The sequence below is a fragment of the Anopheles moucheti genome, chromosome 2 (genome assembly GCF_943734755.1).
Source record: "Anopheles moucheti chromosome 2, idAnoMoucSN_F20_07, whole genome shotgun sequence".
NCBI lineage: Eukaryota > Metazoa > Arthropoda > Insecta > Diptera > Culicidae > Anopheles > Anopheles moucheti.
The window spans coordinates 99,578,661-99,605,675 of NC_069140.1; the positions used below are offsets into that span (position 1 = coordinate 99,578,661).

At 42.1% G+C, this 27,015-nt stretch overlaps 1 long non-coding RNA gene across 1 annotated transcript; it reads left to right on the top strand.

Annotated features, from left to right (window-relative positions):
• Positions 1-8,395: 8,395 nt before the first annotated feature.
• On the top strand, positions 8,396-24,898 carry LOC128298453 (uncharacterized). Its single transcript, XR_008287267.1, has 3 exons — positions 8,396-8,714; positions 9,492-9,989; positions 24,849-24,898. It is a non-coding gene; the product is annotated as an uncharacterized LOC128298453 (long non-coding RNA).
• Positions 24,899-27,015: the final 2,117 nt, after the last annotated feature.

A 27,015-nucleotide genomic window follows, 5' to 3' on the forward strand; every position in this document is an offset into this window, starting at 1 on the left:
AAAAGAATTAAATGCAAGGTAATAAGTAATCTTCTGTGTCGACTGCTGAACATCATGAAAAGCGTAATTAGACGTACAATTTGGAACATAGTTTTTACGAGAGACTATGTACTTGTTTTTTTTTTAAAGCCAGAATCGGAGGTGCACGTGAATGCATGGATTAAAAGTAACAAAAGAAAGCAACCGAAAACACGTTTGTATCTATGGAATGAAGGATAATTTAGAAAACAGCTGTGTATATGTGTGTGCATTAAATTTCAAAAATCATGCCATAGTTTTTCCGCTGAAGTTGAAGTTTGTACATAGGAAAAGAACGCGTTAAGCCTTCTACAATCTGTTGCGATCAAGAAGCGAAGGTTAATAAATGCAAGAAATAGATAATAGCTTCACGCGCCACATGCTGCATTCACACTGTTCACTAGCATTGAATGTTATCAATGCAAAATCGTATAAAAACACACACAAACACACACACTCCCCAAACCTCCGGAGATCACCATTTTCTGTATTAGATCGTGGCCATAGCAAGAGAGGAATATTTAGTAGAACGAAACAAGATCGTATCGTGGGTTTATGTTTAAGTAAAATGCTTGATTTCGGCTTACGTTCCCAGTCCTATTTAGTGAGGCAGTTACTGTTTTAAATGGGAAACATTGATGGTTTAGAACGAGGTTCACCTATCGTGCGTACAAGGACAGGAACGAAGAAATGCATCGTGTGTTAATTCCTAATCGTTTGATTCCTGATTTACTATTATTTTAATTTTGCAATTATCTCTTTGTATAACCTCACTATCCCCTGAGGTATACTAAGTTGTCCGATGACATACGACGTACACATATTGATATGCAATTAAATATTAATATTAGCCATACGTACCTTTTGATGAAGCATTTGAGTTTGAAGCAAAAGCGTTTAGAACGAGAACTTCTCACATTGAAAGTGTAAGCAAACGGTCTGCAGGAGAAAGTAGGAACACGAAACAAAGAATTCGCTTAGTAGATTATTTGAATTGGTACTACTTTTCATTAGTTTAGTTAAAAGGAATTCACATATTTTATATTATAAATGAGCGTTTGCGTAGCTTTTGGTTAGTTACAGAAAGTTAGTCACAAAATAGACCCGCCCAAAACATCCTCTTCGTTTGTTTGTTTTCTTTTTTAGTGGGCTGTTGCAACAACTTTTAACACATCTCCTAGTATATAGGAACTAAGATTTCTCTATTGCGCGCACGCTTCGAAATGGGCACAAACAATAAGAATGGTTATGGCAATTTGTAAATGTTAAAAAATAACGCTATGGGGGAAAGCAACAAACGAAACAAAGGCAAACCGGCGGGAGTGTGTGTAATTGTATATGAAATGATGATAAGAACGATCGTGTACTAAAAAACTGCATAAAGTTGTAAATCGAAGGGCTTCTAAAGCCGTTAGGATTAAAACAAAACACACATATTAGCACGATAAGAGGGAACGACGCGACGGACGTGTGTGTTTTGGTAAGAAATGGTAAAGCATAACTGGTCAAATTAAAGCGCTTACATAGTGTGCAACAGACAGTAATGTTGAATAATGAGCGTGAAGGGATCGCGCATCCCCAGTACTACTGCACGTGTGTCCCGAAAGTGAAGAGTGAAGATAGCCAGAAGGGGAGTAGCGTTGAGTGGAGCGCGATATGTAATTTTTGAAAGCGAATAAGCACATAACCACACACAGTAAAAGGCAGTAGTTGTGAAGTTTACGTTTTGTTTTTCTTTAACCGCAGTGTTGGGTATGAGCTTTTTCCATCGAAATCGGAAAATTTACACATGCGTGAGATTGCGTAGGAGGGCAATAGGAGAGAAAAAGAATGTACAATGCAGTTGGAGAAAAACAAAGTCGAAATGGATCATCATTTTACTGCGAAGGACAAAACGATGCAATGGAAAGGTGTTCGGTGTTCGGATGATGTAAAAAATAATTCATGTGAAAAATAAACGACACACTCACACACGGTGGATAAATAAATGAAATATTTTAACTATAAACATCTATCGTTTCTTGCTTCTGTTAAATCATTTAAGTTTTCTCGGGTTGATGACATTTCAGGGTAAGAAATTTCTGGCTTCCAGGTCGTTGAAACATCAAGGTAAAGTGAATTCGTCTCTTCCTTCTATTTAATTTCTATTATGACGGCAATGCCGAATTTTCAGCTTCCTTCTATCTGTCGGTTTACTATTTCATACATGTACTCCATTTTCGAATATGTTCTCTTACTGGAGTTGGAGTCTGTCTAGGATTGGTTTCCAGGTTAAATCTACATCAAATACAAAGGAGTGGCCAGCAGTGTACGATCGTTGAATTAAGTGGCAGATATGCTTAATCTCTTTCATCAATGATGGGATCACTTTATAACTATTATAATATTATATGACTGTGGTCATTGTAATTTTTATGATCAAAAGTATTGAATAATAAATATGGAACCTTGTAGAACTGATCGTTACTTTCACATCTTTATCATATGTTGTCGTATTGAAAGAAAGTTTTGTAAACACGTTGTAAAACATAATTAAAACAAGCGAACCACATTGTGAAATACACTACCAACAAAAGTGGCAGCGAAGTAAAAGCAAAAAAAATAAATTCCATATTTTTTTTCACTTATACACTTTTTCTTATAAAGTATCACTATTTCCATGCAATAGTGATCACGGATCACCTGGGATCACGATCACCCACTCAAAAGATCACGATTTCCATGCAGCGGTGATCCCGGATCGCTGGGGATAAAAATCCCTCAATCTTTCCGTCGGCGAAAGCGCATCGATTTCAGATTTCCGACACCAGGGGAGCATCCTTCTAAAAGGGTAACATCTATTCCAGTCCGGCGTGCATATAGCTGTCCCGCTTGCGCATGTTGTCATTGAACGAGAGAGCAGATCGTGTAATAGTGTGGGAGTAAGCGATAGTGATGGGCAAATCACATGGATTACAATCCCCATACAAATGATCACTTTTTCCATACAACGATGATCCCGGATCGTTAGGGATCGTTTTATGATCAATAGTATTGAATAATAAATATGGAACCTTGTAGAACTGATCATTACTTTCACATCTTTATCATATATTGCCGTATTGAAAGAAAGTTTTGTAAACACGTTGTAAAACATAATCAAAACAAGCGAACCACATTGTGAAATACACTACCAACAAAAGTGGCAGCGAAGTAAAAGCAAAAAAAATAAATTCCATATTTTTTTTCACTTATACACTTTTTCTTATAAAGTATCACTATTTCCATGCAATAGTGATCACGGATCACCTGGGATCACGATCACCCACTCAAAAGATCACGATTTCCATGCAGCGGTGATCCCGGATCGCTGGGGATAAAAATCCCTCAATCTTTCCGTCGGCGAAAGCGCATCGATTTCAGATTTCCGACACCAGGGGAGCATCCTTCTAAAAGGGTAACATCTATTCCAGTCCGGCGTGCATATAGCTGTCCCGCTTGCGCATGTTGTCATTGAACGAGAGAGCAGATCGTGTAATAGTGTGGGAGTAAACGATAGTGATGGGCAAATCACATGGATTACAATCCCCATACAAATGATCACTTTTTCCATACAACGGTGATCCCGGATCGTTAGGGATCGTTTCATGATCAATAGTATTGAATAATAAATATGAAACCTTCTAGAACAAATCGTTATTTTCACATCTTTATCATATGTTGCCGTATTGAAAGAAAGATTTGCAGAAATATTATAAAACATAATCAAAACAAGCGAACCACACTGTGAAATACACTACCAACAAAAGTGGCAGCGAAGTAAAAGCAAAAAAAATAATTTCCTTACTTTTTTTCACTTGTACTCTTTTTCTTATAAAATATCACTATTTCCATGCAATAGTGATCACGGATCACCTGGGATCACAATCACCCACTCAAGAGATCACGATTTCCATGCAGCGGTGATCCCGGATCGCTGGGGATAAAAATCCCTCAATCTTTCCGTCGGCGAAAGCGCATCGATTTCAGATTTCCGACACCAGGGGAGCATCCTTCTAAGTGGGTAACATCTATTCCAGTCCGGCGTGCATATAGCTGTTCCGCTTGCGCATGTTGTAATTGAGCGAGAGAGCAGATCGTGTAATAGTGTGGGAGTAAGCGATAGTGATGGGCAAATCACATGGATTACAATCCCCATACAAATGATCACTTTTTCCATACAACGATGATCCCGGATCGTTAGGGATCGTTTTATGATCAATAGTATTGAATAATAAATATGGAACCTTGTAGAACTGATCATTACTTTCACATCTTTATCATATATTGCCGTATTGAAAGAAAGTTTTGTAAACACGTTGTAAAACATAATCAAAACAAGCGAACCACATTGTGAAATACACTACCAACAAAAGTGGCAGCGAAGTAAAAGCAAAAAAAATAAATTCCATATTTTTTTTCACTTATACACTTTTTCTTATAAAGTATCACTATTTCCATGCAATAGTGATCACGGATCACCTGGGATCACGATCACCCACTCAAGAGATCACGATTTCCATGCAACGGTGATCTCGGTTCGCTGGGGATAAAAATCCCTCAATCTTTCCGTCGGCGAAAACGAATCGATTTCAGATTTCGGATAACAAGAGAGCATCTTTCTAAGGGGGTAACATCTATTCCAATCTGGCGTGCCTATAACCCGGCGTTCCGCTTGCGCATGTTGTCATTGAGCGTGAGAGGAGATCGTGTAATAGTGTGGGAGTAAGCGATAATGACGGGCAAATTCACTATTGCATATCATCAAACTTGCGAGAACGATCGCTGGTGCAAGTGAGAAGAATGAAATGCAAAGGTCGTTATGTCGCTCAATCTTCCCGTCGACGGAAACGAAATACAATCGAACCATACATACAATCGAACCGATTTCAGATACCAAGAGAGCATCTTTCTAGGAAGCAAGATCTATTCCAGTCCGGCGTGCATATAGCTGTACCGCTGGCGCATGTTGTGATTGAACGAGAGAGCAGATCGTGTAATAGTGTGGGAGTAAGCGATAGTGATGGGCAAATCACCTGGATTACAATCCCCATACAAGGGATCACTCTTTCCATGCAACGGTGATCCCGGATCGTTAGAGATCGTTTTATGACCAAAGGTATTGAATAATACATATGGAACCTTGTAGAACTGATCGTTACTTTCGCATCTTTACAGAGTTTGGTAATAGATAGGATACGGCGTGCCCAACTTATGGAATCGCGCAAGCGAATAAGATAAAGCGTAGCATAGATAGTGAAACGCGAAACAGTTTATGGTATCGCGTGATATAGATAGGGAATCGCGTGCACAATTTAGGGAATGTCAAATCGGCCGGCCGGTTTTGGAGCTGGGTATATAAAGAGTTAAAATTTAAAAATAAACATTTCAAATTAATGTTGCATAAACGAATTTTGGAGGCACATGTAAAAAGGAATGTAAAATGTTGTTTGATAACAATAGAGCATAAATTATATGATTTACACCGTCAAACAGCAACATTTAATAACATATACAACTAAAGCATTCAAAAATTTGAATTGGATCTTTCAAATATTGTATGTATACACAGGATTTCAAAACACGGGTATATGGTGTCGTTAGGTAAATTCACGGGTATTCAAAATATTTAAAATTGGTCTAGCAAGCGAAGCGTCTAAAGTTATCCAGTTAAATCCAAGTGTGCAAACAATAACTTGAATCCTGCGTTCAGTTTCCGATTTAACACAAATCGTGCGTTTATTTTTGGTGCCGGTTAACATAAAGCACAAGCATACATAAAGGTACGTATTTGCGCACAGCGATTAAAACGATGCGAAATTTTAAAACGCTCTTGCATTATTGTGTGTTTCAGACGCTTGGGTACAACAGGTATCATTTCCTACTCGCTTAATTGTTGTGACTAGCAAACTGCAAGCGGATAAAGTATGTTAAAATAGAGCTACGGACCGCAGCAACCGAACTCTGACTTACAAGTGCAAGTGCAAAATGCAGGCAGTTCGATTCAAACGCCCCGACGACGAAAAACCACGAAGATAGTGAGCGTGTGGTAACGGCGTATGAGAACGGGGCAACGCATGCAAATATTAGCAAAATGCTAAACATACAACTTCAGGCAGTTTATGGGATAATCAAAACGTACCAAACAACATAGCAGATCGACGCCAAGAAACGTGGTGGCAACAGGCAGAAAGTGTTGTCGCAACAAGCCATAAGCGATGTTCGGAGCTGGATCAACAACGATTGTACGGTGTTGCTGAAAACACTCGTCGAAAAGTATTGTGGGGGAAATGAAAGGCTTCAAGTACTCCTTGATGATGGTTTAGCTGATTCCAGAGCGGCGCAACACACTGCCTACAATCGAAGATCGGAAATTATATGCTACACAGTTTTACGAAATAGCTCGGAAAATTCCGGACAATGGCCTAATCTACCTGGGCTAAGTGGGATTCAACGTCAGCATACGCACGCTTAAAGGACTTTGATTGAAGCTCATGTCTGTTAGGATGTAAATAGAACGATGTAAGTCAGAGTTCGGTTACTGCGGTCTGTAGCTCTATTTTAACTTACTTTATCCACTTGCAGTTTGCTAGTCACAACAATTAAGCGAGTAGGAAACGATACCTGTTGTACCCAAGCGCATGAAACATACAATAATGCAAGAGCGTTTTAAAATTTCCAATCCAAAGATCCAATTCAAATTTTTCGAATGCTTTAGTTGTATATGTTATTAAATGTTGCTGCTTGACGGTGGAAATCAATTAATTTATGCTCTATTGTTATCAAACAACATTTTACATTCCTTTTTACATGTGCCTCCAAAATTCGATATTGTCATTAAGCGTGAGAGAAGATCGTGTAATAGTGTGAGAGTAAGCGATAATGACGGGCAAATTCGCTATTGCATACCATCAAACTTGCGAGAACGATCGCTGGTGCAAGTGAGAAGAATGAAATGCAAAGGTCGTTATGTCGCTCAATCTTCCCGTCGGCGGAAACGAAATACAATCGAACCATACATACAATCGAACCGATTTCAGATACCAAGAGAGCATCTTTCTAGGAAGCAAGATCTATTCCAGTGCGGCGTGCATATAGCTGTACCGCTGGCGCATGTTGTCATTGAGCGAGAGAGCAGATCGTGTAATAGTGTGGGAGTAAGCGATAGTGATGGGCAAATCACCACGGATCACAATCCCCATACAAGGGATTACCCTTTCCATGCAACGGTGATCCCGGATCGTTAGGGATCGTTTTATGACCAAAGGTATTGAATAATACATATGGAACCTTGTAGAACTGATCGTTACTTTCACATCTTTATCATATGTTGCAGTATTGAAAGAAAGTTTTGTAAACACATTGTGAAACATAATCAAAACATGCGAACCACATTGCTCCATCACCACCACTACCAACAAAAGCGGCAGCGAAGTAAAAGAAAAAAAACATGCTTTCAAGTGAGACAACAACAATAACAAGACATATGTGCTCTCGTTCACACATTATTGCCATTTACCTTACCGCCTGCATTATCTTATACGCGCGCGTTATTTAACGTTTAATCTAATCGATTTTTTTAACGGAAAGATGATATGTTATTGGTAGTAAAGGCAAGAAATTTTGTTTTGATAACGTGGAACAAACTGTTGAAGCATTCGCGATTATTCATTTGTTTACGTTTGTGCGAAGCATTCACGCGATGGATTTGTATTGAATGTGTCACGCACACCGTTACATTACGTGTACGCAGTGTAATTTTTTCGCATCGCACGTACAGCATTGCGTTTGGTGTTTGGAAAGGTAAGCACCATTGTGTGCGTGTGGTTTCGCTCTCGTTTGCATCTTTTTCTCTCGCACACACGCTCGTTTGACACGCAGAGTTCAGAGAGATAGACAGAGAGAGCGTGCACAGAACGTACGGTTCCAAAACAGTGGTAGTTTCTCGCTGGAACACCGAAAACCAAACACGCAATTTGTGTTTTGTCCGAAGAAATCCTTTCTCGGGGGAAATACGACGGGTTCTAAAGCGTGTTACTGGTGCAAAGATTGTGCCAACGGGACTGTTAATCGCAAATCAAACACAAAACAATAGCTGCTGTTGCTGGCCGCTGGTTGAAAAGGGAAAAACAATCGCCAAAGTCTCAAACATTCTAATCAAAGTAGCCTGTGCATCAAAGTGCGCCGTGTGTAATCGATGGTGATCGACAGCGAAAACCCTTATCCGAAAGTGGCCCAGAAGACAAACACAACCGAGCGACAGACAGTCGGTCGCCAGCTGAAAGGAAGGGCTTTTTGGCAAGGGCCAAGGGAGTAAAACGGGTCCGATTCTTTTGGTTTTTTGGGGGCAAGGTTTATGGGGCAACAGTGAAGCGAAAGTGACGAGCGCTGGCTATACAGAAAGTGCAATTTTCCTTCCGTGACAACGTGTGACAAGTGGTTTCCGTGTTTGTGTGTGTGTATGTGTGCGTGAGTGTGTGAAATTGTTGGGAAAACCTTCGTTACCATCGAATCATCTAACCTGGGAGGAGCTGGCAGGGAAAACCCCAACCCTCGATTCAAGCTGGTCGCAGATGTTGTTGGGAGAGAATGTTCTGGCCTTTCGGTCCTGCACCGATACACGAACCATATCCTACGTTGGGGGGATGAAGAATTGGAATATGTTTTAGGATGAGAAAGTAAGTGTATGAAAATGATAAGAAAGCTGTGGAAATTCGATATCAAAGCGTGTGATGAAGGTAGCTTTTTCTGAAGCTACATGATGGAAATTGTTGTGCGATGTGTTGTTTTGACATTTGAGCGCTCATATTCGTGTCCTAGTAGGCGAGGCGATTGAATTCTTCGGATTCTTCTCTATACAGGACATTTTGCAAACATATGACTAGCTTTCCCGAAATATATCGTCTATCGTCGTGAGTACATTTCTTCAGAGGCGTAGAGAAGTTGCCATGAACTTGAAGATTACCTTTAGACCCTGGCTGCCCTAATGTCAGGCACAGTAGAGTTTCATCAGTCAAAAATCGTACATCGTTCACGTGAGATAGCCATTATCACTAGCTAAGGGAGGGATCCCAACTATCTTTTCGCTTAGGGTCTCTCCTAAATCACCTGTTCACTTGAAGGTACTCAATTTGCCAGACAGAATGTCTTAGGTAATGATTTATAACATCTTTTTAATATCGAAGATACTTTTTGTTCTTTACTATAAAAATACTCCATCATCATACTCTATCATACTTTATCTCAGAAGATGTGGATGTTAGGTAGTCATGTCATCTACCATTACGTTGCCAACGATTAACTTTAATTAGTCGAAATGGCAATTTCTGTTCCTGTTGGTATGCCATCCGATGGGTGACAGTTTCACGATCGTTTCAGCAGTAGATCTTCCCACTTGAACTGCTAAACCAAAAACGACTCCATGTTCATCTTGTTTTCTATTTTTTTCCCACTAGTTAACCGAGTAAACGTGGCGCTTGCTGTATTTTTACGCGTTACATAATACGTAAGCGTACGCCGGTTTCGCAATTCCCAAATAGAATCGCGTTGTTTACGTTTCGGCATCATACCTCGCTGCACATTACATCCACCTTCCTTCCACCAGCAAAGATCCGGCCGTGATCGTACTCAACGGAATTACACCCTGTTCGCGCGTGGGGGTTGAGAATCGGTGCGTATGAGCGTGATGTGCAATAGAAGCCGACGACGATGAAAGCAGTTGAAAAAGAAAACGATCAGATCGTTTATCGATGCGTTGATTTGATTACATTTCGATTGAGCGGTTGAAGGGCGTTAGTGGAAAGCTAGGACAGTGTAATCTTTAGTGGCCGGCTAAAGTGTTTTCGTTAATGGTTGATACACGCAAAATTGTTAGCCGGGTTTAAGTGAGTGGTTATGGTGGGTCTATTGTCCATCAAGACATCAATCAATCAATATGAATCTTCGGTATTTAGGTAAGTGACTTTCTTGGAATAATTTCGGAACAAGCGAATAACGCTTCTCAATACGGCACAGCTCTCGATTGGATTAGGTGGTAAGCGCCTGAAGGTATGCAATTCGTTTGAAAAATCCTTCAAGAAAGATTTGCATATCTTTGGGAACACTGACTGTCCGTATCGTCTTTAAATCTGTCCCCTAAAATAATGCACATTACAATTATATCAATAAATAGAACTGCCATCTGTTACAGCTCTCGCACTATATACTTGGCAAATTATAGCTACTTCCATCCAAATGGCTCCCCGGTTATCGTCGACCATCAATCTGAAGATAATCGCAACGAAAGGAAACGTTGGAAACGCCGACTGGTCGGGTGCAATGCTGGGAAAACAATGTTCGACCCCGATGTAGCTTTTTCGCGATGTAATCAAATGAATATTTATGCTGAAACATTCCTGGAACCGAGCGTTCGCAACCGTTGGTATCTCGGTGAAATTATGCTCGTCCGTGCCAAAGCAAAGCAAAACGAAACCCAAGTGTGAGTTTTTAGTTTTTAAGGTGTGCTCTCTGTGTTATGCTTTACGGAGGCGCAATTTGGCGTGGGTTTTCCGACTTGAGCAGTGTACGTTGAAATTTTCGAAGAAAAGTTATAATTTAAGTGTGGCGTTGTTTCGCTTCTGAAGAGGCCTTCGAGATCGGAACGGTTAATACCGGCACTTTAAGGTGGTTCATGGGCTGGGAGAGGTATTTCAATCAATCTGGTCGAAGTACATGAAGATGGTTTTGGATTAAAGATGTTGGTCTTTACGAAGATGTTGTCTTGTTGAAAAGGAGCTTAAATACACCCTTTTTTAGAGCATATAATTATAGGAATTGCCTAAAGTTATGCAATTTGCCTTACAAATTTATTCTAATTAACCATTTGTACAGGATCTTACTCATGTGCAATTTTCCATTGCCGCTACTTTAATTCTGGGGACCATAATAGAGTTGCCTGGTTTTTATTTTCATGTCATTTAGTTTTGTCAAAAATTGAGCCCGTTCCCCTCAACAGTTGCTATAAATCGAAGAAATTGGCAGCCTCACGATCGGGACAAAGTATTGTGGAAACGTGCAGTAACTGCATACACCCTGGGTCAGTGGAAGTGCAATACAATCGGAAACACGCTGTGGAATTCCGAGAGCGGACACAGCAACACAAATGATGGAAAAATCAATATCCATCCCTGGGAGGGGGGTGGCCTGGTGCGCCATCGATTTCCTGGATAGCCCGGGCTATGCTTGCCGTCCGCGTCGAGCTGCCGTTTGGTCACGTTTAATCGTCAATCTCGTGTCATGTCGTGTCCTACACGCTGGCTGGTTCACTTCCCAGTGCCAGGGGCTGTTAGCTTTGACGCGTTCAAGTTCAGACAGTTTGTTGTTTTGGTGGCCAACTCCCAAAGGATAGTAAAGGCTATTATTGGTCCGTGGTGAAGGGTCTAATGTGTGACGTTTGAATTATAAACGACAAAATTACGGACTGCTGGTATGATTGCTGTTGGCCGATAACGTTGACGCTGACGTTTATGAAATGTCCGTTTTGAGAAGATTCAATCTGGGGACCCTGATTGATTCTGCTGACGTGCTGCTCATCGGCAAAGGTTTGTTACAAACTACAAAGGTTTGGCGATTAAGTTCGAAAAAACCCTCAATGGAGGCAGCAAAATAACAATATAGTACTTATACATTTGCATCACTTTGAAGATTCCTACCCAGCTCAACTGGTTCTTGATACCCGGATCTAACAACTTTTCCTACGTATTGCCATTAGCACGGAATAAAATCTCAGAAATGCTGCGTGTTTCAACATCCAATCGTAATTTCTTCGTCACTAATGCCTGCGTGCGCTAATGTTTTTGTTTGTAAACATTTTCCAAATTCTTCGGGAAAACACCCCGTAAACTCTCCATTTTCGAGCTCTCTTTCTCACTCTCTCTCTCTCTCTCTCTCACCCTCTCCCTTATTCTTTTAATGCGCGGAAATGTGTTTGTATTTTCCAATTCCTGGAAAATCTCTCTGCGCTCATCTGAACGGTGGGGTTGTAAAGGAAAAAGGTCTTACATGCTGGTGGCCACAATATGCAAATATTTTGTGCCTGCGAATTACAGTGTTTATGTTGCGATTTTTGATGGCAAGTGGCCTACCATTTGCATAGGAAGGGACCTTAGTCATAATTTTTGTACATTTCTTTTGGGCAAACTGTGGAAGGAGAAATGATCTGTAACTGGTGCTATGTTTGTCAGTCAATGAGAATTTATTTACTATGCTGCAATTGTTAGCTCTCCTGCGAGAGCTCTTACTTATTGCGCTGTAATAAATTTGCCTAAACGCTGTAATGTAATGTAATGTTACTTTCCTTTCATCGCAACTCTTCTCGAATTTAAAAAAAAATGAATAATAATTTAATGGATTCTGCAACTAACTTTTTTTGTGCTGCTGGAAATCTAGACAGTTTGAATGCAAAGTTTAATAACAAGGTGGAAACTAACTAAATCAGTTCACGCCAAAGTCCTTGTTCTCATTTTTCTGGATGCAGTTTTCCACGCTCACAGAAACACAAAAAGAAAACAAAGCAATCCCGACGAAATCACGGAGAGAAGATTGCTCGCTGCCCTTCTGTTCCTGGTGGCCTCAAAAAACCAAAACACTGGATCTTGGTCGTGCTGTTGGTGGAGCGATAACGTTGGGGAGGGAAGAAACAAAACTGTGTGAATGTCAACTCCATACATTGACCGGACCTGATTTTGGCTCGCGAGCTTCACGCGAGTTTGACGGTGTTGGGAAATTCGGGATTTTCCCCCAAAGAGCGCACGAGAGTATCGGGGAAAATGCTGAAGCTGCGCAGTGTGTTTGTTATTATTATTGTTGCCGTCTCGCTTCAATCGATTTTTCCCAGCCCGTGCGGAAAAACCCTCGGCGAGAAAACGCTGCCGTATCCATCTAGTGGCCGGTGAACGAAGCTGCATGCATGTAGTGGTGATGTGCGCCGTATTTATTGCTCTGTGTGTTAGTGTGTGCGTGTGGGGTTTGGTTTTTTGAATGGGTCGCATGGCAGGTTGCTGCCACTGCTGCCAGCTGTTTTGTGTTGTCAAACTTTAGCCATTTCCCTCCCCCCCGGTGGGTGGGGCAGGTGGGATGGCACAGGTTGGAAAAACGCGTTCCGTGTGGCGTTTATTTTCCTCTCCGTTCTGCTTTTTCTCTCACGACGAACTTTACACGAACGCGCGCGCAATTGCGTCGAGAAAACTGAATTTCCGTACGCTTCGGTGGACGGTCGTCACTTTGTTTTGAGTGTGGTGGGACTGGGTGTATGAAGATTTTCGCCATTGAAATAGACATCGTTTTCCATACAGTTAAGCACTATTTTCAAGGGTAATCTCAAACCCAAATTGAGTGATGGTTATGTTTGCTTTGCATATATACAGGGGCTAGGGGGTAGATAAAAGATTTGTTCTTAAAATAAAAATATTAACGATATTCTAAATAAAATAAATTATTTCCGCATTCGTGCCCTGTAACGTCACAGTCTATTGCTACTGCTGTTTATGGTACCGAGGCCCGACATCTGAGAAACTGGGAGGAAACAAATAGAAGAAGCAAACAACGCAAATGCATTCTGCCGCAGTTATATTACGCAATTTCCCCGGTCCCCAAGTGCTTCCTGCCTTCGTTGTATCTGCTGCTGTTCTGATGCAATTACTGAGGTGCAATTGCCCACCAGCGGTATTGTTACTGCTTTTGTTACAGCCACCAACCGCCCAGTGCTGTTCCCCAACGTCCTCCTGGCACATCTCCAGAGTCCAGTAGGATCGGGACTCTGCGAATGACACTGAAATGCATCGATTAGTCGTTTGGCAGGAGGCGGGTCGTGAAGGGGTGCTGATATTATGCATTCAAGATGCACTTGCTCGTGTCAGGCATGGAGAGGCTGATCGACTAATCAGCGGGCCCCGGACCGGCTTGTGTGTGCGTCGGCTGACGGCAAATCGAATCGAAGTCGAAAATGGGAACGGCGCACAAATCTCAATCTCCCTCGGAACGGGCACGCGCCCACCTACTGTGTGGGCATTTATTACGTGCGAATGTGTCGTGAGAATGAATAATGAGGGCGCGGGTGCTGCCGTGGCGGTGGTGGGTTTTGCATTTAATCGATGATTTAATCGATAGTTTTACTGTTTGTTGAAGACCGATTGTACGCATGGAAGGAAAAATGATTGTTCATTTTGCATTTTTATGACCGCGTGTTGATTTATATGTACAAACGCATTGCTGTTGTGTGTACGGTTCGATGCGTTTGATGAAGGTAAGCTAAAAATCTTGCGTTAAAATGCAACCGAGTTAATGCGATGGAACAAGTTCAACCTTTATGCACCTCATTTTAATGCTGATAAATCGGGAAAACGGCAAGGTAAAGAAGGTATTGAACAAACAAGGTTAAATTTTATCTGTTTCCACTCTTTCAAACTCCATATGGATGTTCTGCTTTTAAAGGTTATTTCACTACTGAAGGTAAAGGTTGGTTTGATTAAACACAGCCAGTTTTGTTGATTGGCGCATGATCACCATTCTACCATTCGAATTGCTTACGAGCTTTACGAGACACTTTACGGTTGCGCTAACATTTCGACAATGAACTATTTAACAACATTATTAGATGACTTTTGTTTGCTACACTTGCATGTTGTGGGCAATAACTAACATCGTTTCGTGCCACCGGATTAACGCCATCAATCTTTGTGTCGAATAAAACCGGATGAAGCAAAGTGCTTCATCCAAGCACAAGCAATTTTCTTCTTCACGTTCGCAATGGTGCGATGAATAAATAATGCATATTTATGACTGTTCATGCTGCTTTGGCTTATATTTTTATTACCTGTAACGAATGGTGATGTTTTATGTGCAAAATGATATGAAGCTTTATTACGTATATTAGAGTTATTTAAATGTGCATGCAAAAAAATGTACAAAAATCGCTTAAAAAGGGCTGTTAGGCTAGGCGCGTTGTGGAAAAATTAGGTCCACGAACAATTTTCTTCAATATCTGATTGATTGTATCGTACCGCAACATTTTACATAAATAGTTTATCATAAAAAAAATATCTTCAACTGCTAAACAACACTACTTTATATGCAAAACATTGAACCATCATCTAGGGTTTTCTCAGTAATACTAATTTATAGTGATCATGTTTACCCCTGCTCGTCGTCGTGGACCGCTGTTCGTTTGAAAGGGAAATTAAATAAGAACAATTTGGAGCAACGTCTCACTAATGCATACTGGTCACGGCACGTGTAGCTCTATGGTGAAGGGAAAGAATAAGGCAATGAGTTTCGATGGTTAAAGTAAATACCACCATTTACAGTATACTCTCTCGTTCGAGGGAAAATAAAACATTTTAGCACAGCTATAGAGTCTGAACGGGTTGCCCTCCATAGTGCACAAACCCTGTCCACTACATGTTTAACTAATAATAAATTATTTGGCCAAATTGTACTGCTTTAGGAGTTTTAGTACGCTCCTAGTAAGGAATACAATTTCATATGGAAACGCAATTTGTTGATATACAAGTTCATAGGTCGTTTAGAAACATTTGTTGTAAAAATTGCATAGCTTTAGGCGTTTTAGTAAAATGAGTGCATCTGATAAGCTTTCTTGACGCATGTTTGATATTAAAAGGCAAATCTGTATGTTGAAGTGGCTAAAATAAGGCAGATGGGTTGCTAACTCACAAGACAACGAGTTTAGTTCTTAAAATTGCATAACTTTAGGCGCTTTAGTGAAGATAATGCACGAAGTAAGCAGCCTTGTTATATTTTCCTACTTTATTAAGTTTTTAACGCTTTCCGTGTGGTGAAAGGGCTTAAATAATCCAGTTCATTTACCAAATGAGCCTTTTGTTTTTGGGGAAAAAACGGTATGGAAAATAAGTGTTGCTCACCGGGACGTCGGGATTCCCAGGGCTATACGAAGAATTTCTGGGTCGTTAATATGGGATGGCGTTTGGGGGAAAAAGTGGTGTGAAATAATGCTCAAAAATAAAGCACAAAAAGTCCTCGGTAAGGATGTTGAAGGTGGTTTAAGATTTATGATGGGGGTTTCAACTCAGCATACTTGGCACCGTTCAGCATTATGATCCTTAGCCGAGTGTGTGTGCTTTTTTAGTCGGAATTAATCAAAATGGAACAGAGAGTGGGTTTTTTTTTCTGAACATAATAAGACTGCTTTTTGTTCTTGGTGGTTACATTTATTTTTTTTCTACTGTGTGATGTTGTAATACAGTTAGCATCGATGCAGTCACGCTGGTAAGGTTGTAAATTTTATGTAAACTACCTTCGAAAGTGTTCCCAATACATGCCATCAAGGTTAAACAACGGTGTGAAGTACAGGTCGAATGTAGTTGCTATTAAATTCATCGCAAAATTAGCATAGTTCCATGTAATCCTTTCGCGATGGCAACGGTTCAAACCTTCAACGCCGATTCGTTCCTAATGTGCGCACTGGTAAGTAGAAAAAATTGGAGGTCGCCAATGATCCCGCTTATTTAATTGGGTCTGAGATTAATTTTGCTTGCGGCTCGGTAGCACAACCCCACTTCCCGACACGACAGGGATGAATGGGTTGCCAAAACAGCACAGAAACAAAACGAAAATCTGCCCCAAACAATAAGGATATTGTTCCGTAAACCGGGGGGCAGTGTTTTGTGGAGTATAAAAAATTAGCCTCGGTTAGCCTTTTCGCGGTTTCGGACGGTTTCTTTGGTTTTTTGTTTCTGTTTTGCCACAGTAAGTGACGGTGATTTATTTTCGTTTTGTTACTGCGGTGTCCATTACGGTGTGTGAAATTCATTGTTTCGGGTAAGTTTTGTGTTCTTCCTATCCTATTGTGTGTTACTTATTTTTTATTGGTTTTCCACTTTAAGACCAGTGTCGCCAATTAACTTTCGGGAAGTGGAAAAAGGGGTTGGGTTAAGTAATTGAGTGAAAAGGTGTTTGGTCGACGATTTAAACTTTTGCTTTGCTTTCGGGAGTTGATTTGTTGTATTTTTTTTTATTTTAGAAATGTAATTAATTACTGGGAATTTATTTCAATTTGATTCTGGTGACTTCAGGCAATTTAGTTTTCAAACAGTTATGAATCATATAAAAAAGCAGCGTGTGAATGTATCTTGCGCTTTAAACGCCTGAAAGTATGCAATCATATTTTAGGAACGATTTACGCTAAATTGAACGATTCAAGGGCTACTACGTATCAGGGGACAATTTATCAGGTTTTTTTTCCTTAGGAGTTTAACGACAACTTCAGGAATAGAAGGGAGTTTGATAATATTTAAAAATATTGCATACCTTTAGGCGCATAATCCGCTGAAAGTAAAATAAGTTTCCCGAATTCTAGCGCTAGCTTCTGATGCTCTATCAAATGCAATCCATCAATTACCCTAAATCGTCTTTTGCACAAAGCAAAGCAACCAATCCAATCACGCGAACAGCATCCGCCGTTGATGATACATTTGAATAAGTTAAAACGAACAAAACCATCGCACACCATATCGTCACGGCTCCAGACAGTGCATTGCTCCCCATTCGGGCACCGGGAACTGTCCGTTCCGTTCCCTTCGTTATTGTGGTGTTGTCCTTCGCCAAATGGTGATTTTCTCGTGCGCCACACCGAACGAAATTGAATGAAAAGTATGATTAATGGTCATAGCATTATTGCCCTCTATATCCCGTCCATGCCACTCGTCCACCGTACTGGTCCCGTCTGGGTGGAAGATGTGCCTTGCCCTTGCTGCAAAAAACCGAAGTGCCAAACTCTCGCACTTAGCTTTCGCGCTTGTTCGCTGCTGCAGAAATAAAAACGTCAGCCGTCACCCTCGCACAACACCGGAAGTGCATCGGTTTTTTTTTTGTTTAACCAAACGCTCAAACAGCAGCAAGTTTAATGGTGCATCAGTTCCATACTGCTCCGCAATGGTGGGACCCCTGACGGCCACCAGTGGACAAAGACGTTTATCATTGAAACATTTCAATCGGCCCATTGCACTTTTTCCCTTGGGGCTCGTACTCAACACCACGCAGGGGTCATAACCTCACTTTGTGTGTGCTTCCTTTTGGGTAGGGAACCGGATCCGGCATCCTGGTGCAGGAAAGACACATTCGCGGGTGTTACCAATTAACGTTGGTGCAAATAAACACACAGGAACACAGCGCTGTCCAGCCGCCGCCGCACGTCATCGAACGGTGGTGCGCGACTGAACCCGGCTGGGTCGTGTCCTTGCTATCAAGTGGCGATGTTTGTTGATGGGACGGACCGACTAATGTTCTTTATGTGGCCGAGTTAATTACCGGGCTGATTGCCGCCCGGTCGGTGCCTTTTGTTGATGCATGTTGGCGAGGTTTTGTACTATTTGCATCGCTTTCAAATTGGAAAAGGATGGTTAGTAATTTTATAAAGTTTTTATGAATTGATTTCTTTAAATTTCCCTTTTTTATTGAAATATCGCCAAATGTTGCTATTTTGCTGCCTTCCTCGTGCACTTCTCTCGAATTCCAATATAAAATGCACTCAGAAGAGCTCTTTGTTTTGATTTGCATAGTTTACTTAAGTGAGAACCCCGACCCGATTATGCCCGGTTTAGACCCACATTTCACTTGCCGGGGCTCCGAACCACAAAACCACAAATAGCGGGTAGCGACCAAATTCACACTCCACCTTCAAAATCACATCCCGTCAACTTCAATTTCACCTTCAACCATCATCGTGTGGGTCGCACACGTACGTGTCGTAAAATTATAACTAAACTAATTTAAATTATGTTTATTACTTCTCTCCAAGGAGCCCAGCCCCAGACTCGTCCGTCGGATGGAGCAAGTTTTCTGAATTTCTACGCCCAATCACGCCCGTCCTTCCCTTCGGCTCGGTATTGAGAGTGGTAAAGAGTTCCAATCGTAAGCGACATTCTCGGCGATATTTGGTCTTGCGTGTTTCTGCTGCGTTTAGACGTTGCAATGTCTGTGCGGTGCATGCTCGATTTAATATCCGACTCTGGATTCGTGGTTTGGTGCAGGTTCGGCTTGTGGCGTTTAATGCCCGTATTTTTAAAGCTTCTTTATATCTGAGCCCCATCGCGTCCCCATCGCATCCCATCGCTGGGAGCAAACTTGAGCCGTAATGCTTAAACTTCATCCAGCGACCAGCTCCGGATTGCAGCTGCACTTCCGGGCACCCGGTGAGCAATGTATGGCAATGGTAATGCAATGGCACCTTTTTATTGCTCGCATCCGTAACTATGTTCGGTGCTGTCCCAGTGTCACGATTTCCTAATGCCCATGCATCTTCACACCGAGGGTGTTACTGAGTTTTGGTGTAAAAGTTTGCCCGGAACTTTGGTGTGCCGGTCGTTTGATTTGCTACTGCACCTTGCACATACGGATCGGAATCGTACACGCTGGTGCATTATTCTTCGATTGGCTTCGATGTGTCCTTTATCGATGCGGGGGGACGGTAGGTAGGTGGCTTTACGGCAAAGCCATAGGATGATACGACAAAGCCAATACGGTACGTGACACGTGCTGCATTAATCCAATTTGCTCCAACTTCCCAAGCAGGAAAAGACGCTAAGGTCATGCGAATGATTCCTCAGATGTTTCGAAGTCCCTCGAAGCCGTCACCTGGTGATGGTTTCCTGTGGAGAATGGATTAGGATATACATCGTATGTGTTAGTTAAAATCGATTTAAATTTTCAATCTTATCGTACTTCAACACATACACTTTTTATACAACAGTTTTCTATTTTATTTTAATTATAAATATTTATTATGTTAAGAATTTCTGCCAGCCATTGTAAAGTCTCTGGTCCAATATTTCTTTGTCACTGGAATAAAGGAAAAGAATGAATGATGGGCAATCATATACAACTCCATCTCAGCACCATCCATTTTCTTCAGGGAGTAGACGAGCATACATCCTCTTTTTCCAATATTAAAAGCACTAAGCCAGGGGTGCTAAACATGTTAGTGGCCTTCAATCGGGGGAAAAAAATGTTGAACTACAAAATGACAGCTCTCAGCAGTGCTTTGGCCTATTATCATCCAAATGAAAAGGAACTTTTGTATCTAAATTCTTAATATCCTTAGAGTCCCTCGTCACGCATCTAACAAACCCTGCACTGTGGGGTTCAGGATGTTGATTTCTTTTCTATTCAATTTTCTGATTGGGTGACACTGAGTTTAAGAAAAGAGGAATGCATTCGCAACAGCCAAGCGAAATGGGAACATCGGACTAGAAAAAGCTTGAAAGACGCTTTGTGAAAAATGTGTCTTTCGAGACAAAAGTTGTTTGGGTGTGCACGAGGCAGCTTACTAAACTGTTTCCAATCAAAATGCGGTACAAGGTGGCACAGTAGACATCTTTTTTTGTAAGACGAACCAAATGGAGACGTTTTAAGACGATTTCCGTCGCCGGGAGGTTGCGTGGTTCTGGCGCTGTGTAGCAAGCCACACAACCTACCTCAATGCAGAGCTTGCAGCGTGATGGATCTGTGTGGACTGGACTGGTTTTTATGTTGGAATGCTAAATCCTTCCTCCGCAATGCATTAGCAGGACGCGTTCCTCCATTGTTGGGAGGAAATTGTCTGGAATGAATACCGTCTCCGAATGCAGCAGACGATCTAATGCCACCCGGTGTCTAACGTCTCAGTTTTGCTGACGCTGGACACAGCACGATGAAGTACGAAAAAGCACACTAGATTCGAACGGTGACCGATGAAAAGAATGTTGATAAGAAGCTGTACAACCAAGCAAACCATCGGCAGGAGAGGAACGAAGAGTGGCGCACACCCTTCAAAGTCCACCAAAGCAATGTGGAAAACGAGTGCAACGCGCTGCTTTAAATTCTGCTCCCATGACACTGTCTGCGTCGAAAGTTTTGTCGATGTTGCAGCAACCCAAAACAAAAAGCGCACCGACCACCGGCCGTTATTTTTGAAATGGATCTAGAGGCGGGCTGCTGCTGGGGGAAATGGTGCGCTGGGAAGGTTTGCACGATAAGAAGGAGGAAAATGAGGCAAAACTTTTACCGAAACCCATATCGCCCAACGCCAACTTGCCAGACCGATCCATTTTACCCCGAATGCTTCGGTTTTGCAGCTCTTTTTGTTTTCTTTTGCAAAAGTGCAATGGATTGGGGGTTGTTTCCTTCCTTTGGCTGCGAAATTGCATTCCCGTCTTTCGCAATGGTGGATTCCCGAGGAGCGGCCGAGGAGTGCACTTGTGGGTGTTCCAAATAGCAGAACGTTCGATTGCAGATGGCACCACGAATAAAAAGCAAATTGACTATTGGCAACTGTTGTGATACGAATGGAAAAATGCAGATTTATGAAAGTAGTTTAATTGCTCTGGCGTTAAGATAAAGTGCAGCTGGACAGTGGTTTATTTTTTAACTTTATTAAGAATACACGAGAAGGTTACTAAAGTGGCTATGTTTACCCAACTATTTGGAATTAAGCGTTATTTTCACCCTGTATTGGTAACACCACGCCTGCAAGTATGCAATAGCTTGTTTTTGAGGATCATTTTATAGTCAATAGTAGCCAATACATTGCATATCTTCTAGGCGCTTTCATTCACGACACAAAGGAAAGGTGTCGAGTGGAGTGGAGAAATCATAATATATAATAATCTTGTTTAGATTTAATATTATTTAATATAAACATTATTTTTTTAAATAAAAATTACCTACACTTTGATAATTATATGGAATTATCTTATCTTCATGTAGTAAGTTATTTTAGTTTATTGAAAAACCCTTTAAATTCATCAATATCAGCTACGTTACATACTTTTTATTAATATATTAAGCTTCACGCATTCGACAACTCCGTGAAAGAATGCTTATAAATTCTTCAAATTAAATTACAATTTTTCACACACCTGACAAAATGTAGTTGAATAATTGAAGTCTGTACATGTCATTCCTGTCTAGTTGCCCCGCCACGGCATGCCCGATCCTTACGTTCCAGACCATTCACAGGAGAGATAAGTATTCCGTGCTTCACCAGAATACATCACCTCGTGCACATTTCATCTCTCCCACACTCATCAGGATGCATCCGGATGCATTCGATTCGTCTCTGGTGGAAGATCCATCTCGAACGCGCGGAAAAAGAGAGAAGGGAACAAAATTTATGCTACTCGGAAGCGGAAATAGCGCCAGCAGGACGCAGATGACGCTGAACCGGTGTGCTTGTTTTTCGCGTAGCGAAGCAGTTGAAGATGCGGAGAAGCAGCAAGAAAACTCTCCCGTCTGCCACAAAACTTCTCGAAGTCGTTTGGACGGAAAATGAGCTACGGGCCCGGGGACTCGCGTACCGTGCAGCGCCGTATCGGGAAGACGCAGCAAAACTAGGTACACTGGAGCGAATGCTAACGACCTCACCAGTAGGGCTGTCGGTGAAGAGGTTAAGGTTAAGCGCAACGGAAAACGCGCCAGACGACTGGGACGACGATGCTCCTCCGAGCTGGCAAGAACTAACCCAGGAACCTTCGGAACGACCGTGCGCCCGACCAGACACACGATCCGCCTCCTTCGTCCACCTGCTTTTTTCGAACAAAGAACATTTCTCACCGCCGTGCACACGGGTGCACTGACGTGGAGTGGCGCGCGGCACCCGATGGGAAACCTAATGGAAAATTGCAGAAAAACCCCATTCCCGGTCTCCCGGAACTGATGAAAAACGATTCTGCAGAAATTCATACAACGTGGCGATGGTGTGACTAGTTAATTTGGTGCAGCTGAAGTTGGAGTGCCCGGATGGCCGGAGCAGCAGTCTGGCTGGCTGGGTTGATTTTAGCAGCGCTTCTTTTTATCGTTTTGACACTTCCTTCCGGCAGTGCCGTTTTGTGGATGGTGGATTTTTCACGTCCTCCGCGGGTATGGTATGCTGGGTCAGTGGGTGTTTAAGCCTTCGCTGCCTTTTCTTCCTTCCGGGCGGATATTTATTGCCGTCTGGCAGATTCGAACAGTAGTGCGGGCGGGGGTGGACCTGCATTATTGGCTGCTTCGGGGTGAACCACCCCGTTGGGACTGGGTCTGGTGTGGTGATGTACTTTGTGCCGCGACCTATCCCAACCGAACGATGGAGAAGGTAGGTCCCGTCGGTGTAGGGCTTCTTTCCGATCGATATCAGGCAGGTGGCGGTGTTCCTTTGTTTCTCTATCACCCGTAGGAAATTCCTTCTGTGTGTGGGGGAGGTGTGTGTGTTCTCGCTGGACTTGAACGGGAGTTGTCATGGTAGTTCTATCCTGAAAATTCCTAGGTGTGGTTCGGTCTGGGGTTTGAGTGACAAGGATCCGGCTGGTCCTTGGATGATATGGAATCGTTTCATTGTCACCATTAGCAACACAATTTCATCAGCCGGGTTGCTGTCTCGGTACTGGCCGTCAAGGAGTGAAGGAGTTGAGTGTGCCAACAGGGGACGCACTACAAGAGTCATTGTCCGCCCTAAGTCCCTTCACTGGACGGCCAATTCTTGGTGTGATAGGGTTTTACGGTCATTGTTTGCTCGCATCATATCAACAACACAGATCTGACGAATCGCTTACTCCGTGCTCTGCAGTGTTTCACATAAAAAAGGATAGTATGTCGTGGTTGTACAAAATTACCAATGGTCACTGACCCGCTCTGTGAATCGAGACGATTCTCATTCAATTTTTTGCGCTTTTCAGAACGAACTTAATCCGCTCTTGAGATCCGATCGTTGGATGGAAACTCGTACGGGGTGGTTAATGTGCAGCGTGTTATGTGCGGTAGACAAACAAAGAAATTAATACACATCTTCAGGGTTACGTGTTTATTAAAGGGATGTATTTTTTTTGTGGGGATTTTATGAGTAAATAATAATATTATTCAAGCACTCCATTCCGAAAAAGATTCTTACGATCGAAACGCTCACCGCGTTCGTGTGTGTGTGTGTATAAATAGACATAACTATCCCCACCGGGTTGGAAAACCAATCATCCACCCGGAAGACACATGCTCAACAACGCTCCCACTCGAAGGTGTCTCCCGATGCGGGCCGACCGTGTGGGTTACGGTGTCTTTCTGGCTTAAGAACCTACAGCCGTAAATATTGGCATCGTAGCAAGATACATATTTACACTTGAGATTCCTGTCTAATGGGAAACGCATTACACGACAGTCTCGGCCACATTTGTGCATATCGAAGCGGTGCTTAGCAGTGGCAGGAAATAGAGACAACTAGCATTCCACACGCGGCTCGGTGATCGTTTATTTATTTTTCAGCGGTTGGAGCACACTTTTTGAAAAGCGTTGATCGAGCATATTACGGACGTGACAGAATAAAGCAGGTCAGCAAGGAAAGTTTCGTATTGGGGAGGAAAGGAATTTCCAGTGGAGATGTGCTGAATTCCGACCAAGCGATCCCTGAAAATTAAACAAAGCTATGTAGGAATGAAGTATTTTGATTAGAAATATGTGAGTCACTTTCCAGTGTTGTTAAATTTTAGGTGGTTTTTGAACTCAACCTTAACTGAAAAGTAAAACGAAGGGGAAGAACCCTTCAGGGGAGTATATTCATTCATGAAATCAAAAACTTCCTTCCAAAAAAAAAGAGATAACGCCTACAGTTATGCAAAATGGAGGCAAAAGTATCTTACAGCCCTGCAGGATAGCTCTCTTAGGAAAAGAGCTGTGTTTGATAAATGATTTTTGATAACAATGTGTGAATAAAACTTTCATATAGATATCTTTATTTTAATATCACCTTCAAGCCCTTCTAATGATACTTTTTCGTTTCCTCATTGTGCCAATTACAGATTGATAGCTGTGGCAAGCAGGGAAAAGGAGTCTGTACAGCCATAAAGACGTAGTAAATGTTAACAGGTAAGTCATGTAACGAGTAAAAATAGCTCTGACTATTTCCGAGAGAAACAAATGTGGAATAATGATTCCTTGGAACATGATAACACTGTGCCACTGTGCTCGTTCTTCCACCTGGAATATGCTTTTATTGTCCCGTGTCAACATGAAGCAAGGAAGCGAACTCAACGAAATAGAATCCTTTCGTAACTGTGCATCATTTGCCGAATGGTTGTTTTATTTTGCAATCTAAAGGCGTACATTCATGGCAAGGTATCATGGCGTCAGTTGTATGTAGTTGCATGTGGTATAACAAAGCATTTTGTTTGGAGTAAACATGTTTAAGCGTTCTGTCCTGGAAAGGAACTTACAACTCCACACACCATACTCCATTCGTACAAGTTGTTGCAGAATGTGTTGTGCGCCAGTTGGTCGCTGTTTGTTGCATCGTTGCATTTGCAACATCGCGCCAGGGTTCGAGAGGAAGTCGTCCTGTCGAGGTGAGAGCGAATGCTTTCGTGAGTATTGGTGAGATTTTCCAACCCACCCATAACTGATACTGAATCGGGTGGAAAATGGGAACAAAGAACTTCATTGCGGTTCACTGTTAAGCTCAGTTTGTCTTGCTTTCGCTCTTGAAGGAACGCTGGCTCTATCCTTGCACTTCCATTCAGCTGAGCTCAATGTCCGCTCCACTAACGATGCACTTCTGTCTGTGGTGGCAGCAAACGCGAATGGCTGTCCTATTTAACGCTCCTTTCAAGCCATGCTCTATGTGCACACAGAACTATGTGCAATGGGCAACGGCACTACTACTACAGCAAGAACTCCCTAGCACTAGCACTGCTAGCGGAAGGATCCAAGCAGCGCGTTGTTTGATAGATAGCTGGCATGCTCTGGCAAATCGAAACACGCTTCCTGTAAGCGAACTGGGTCAGGCTCTGGTTCGGTTTTCAAAAACGGGTCAAACCTTTGCCGAAGCACTTATATACACGTGCGGAAAAGTCCTTGAAAAGCTTCAGTAAACAAAAGCACCACCACTCTTCCCTTCCCCGGGGTGTGTTCTGGCTGACTAGAGCCATCCGGTTCGAGTGGCCAAAATGAGTGTAGCATGCTGAAAGGAAATATTCCAGTGCAATGGACAAGGATTCTTTTTCCCACCGGGACCAGCTACCCCGGTGCATTTTCTGGGACACATTTTACACGAGCGTTCTGTTCTGTAGCCATTCCTTTCGCTATTAATCCTTTCCGTTTCATTCGCCAACAGACAGTTGTCACAGGAGTGTGCTAAATTTTATCGTTCGTCTTACATTCACCACCGGGGGGCCGGGGCAAAAAGGAATAGAAACACTCGGTTCTCGGTTAACATTACTGATACTGTCCTATTTTTTGTCTATCCTATTCTATGTGGCCCACTTGGAGTCGTAATTCAAAAGGCACTCTGGCATGCAGTTGCGATGTAAAAAGGGAATGTATAAAACTTCTAATGTAGCCCTTTTTTTGCGCCGGGGGAATTTCGTATCCAGGAAGTTTGATCGGGAAATGGTAAAGTCGTAATATTATCAATGCTGTGCTGTACGTGGTGTATTACGCTTTCCCCCATAGACTGTTAGAACTTATATTCACTTTAAAACTGCTCAGAGCACACGAAAACTAACTAAACGCTTAGACTAAATAGATAGATTTAAAATATGCGCCTAAAGGTATGCAAAAGGTGTGTATTTTGTTGTATGCTTCAAACACGGTGTAGTAATATTATCAATGCTGTGCTGTACGTGGTCTATTACGCTTTCCCCCCGTAGACTGTGAGAACTTATCTTCACTTTAAAACTGCTCAGAGCACACGAAAACTAACTAAACGCTTAGACTAAATAGATAGATTTAAAATATGCGCCTAAAGGTATGCAAAAGATGTGTATTTTGTTGTATGCTTCAAACACGGTGCAGTAATATTATCAATGCTGTGCTGTACGTGGTCTATTACGCTTTCCCCCATATACTGCGAGAACTTATTTTCACTTTAAAATTGCTCAGAGCACACGAAAACTAACTAAACAGTGATAGATTTGCGATATGCGCCTGAAGGTATGCAAAAGATGTGTAAGCATGTAATTGAAGGCATGT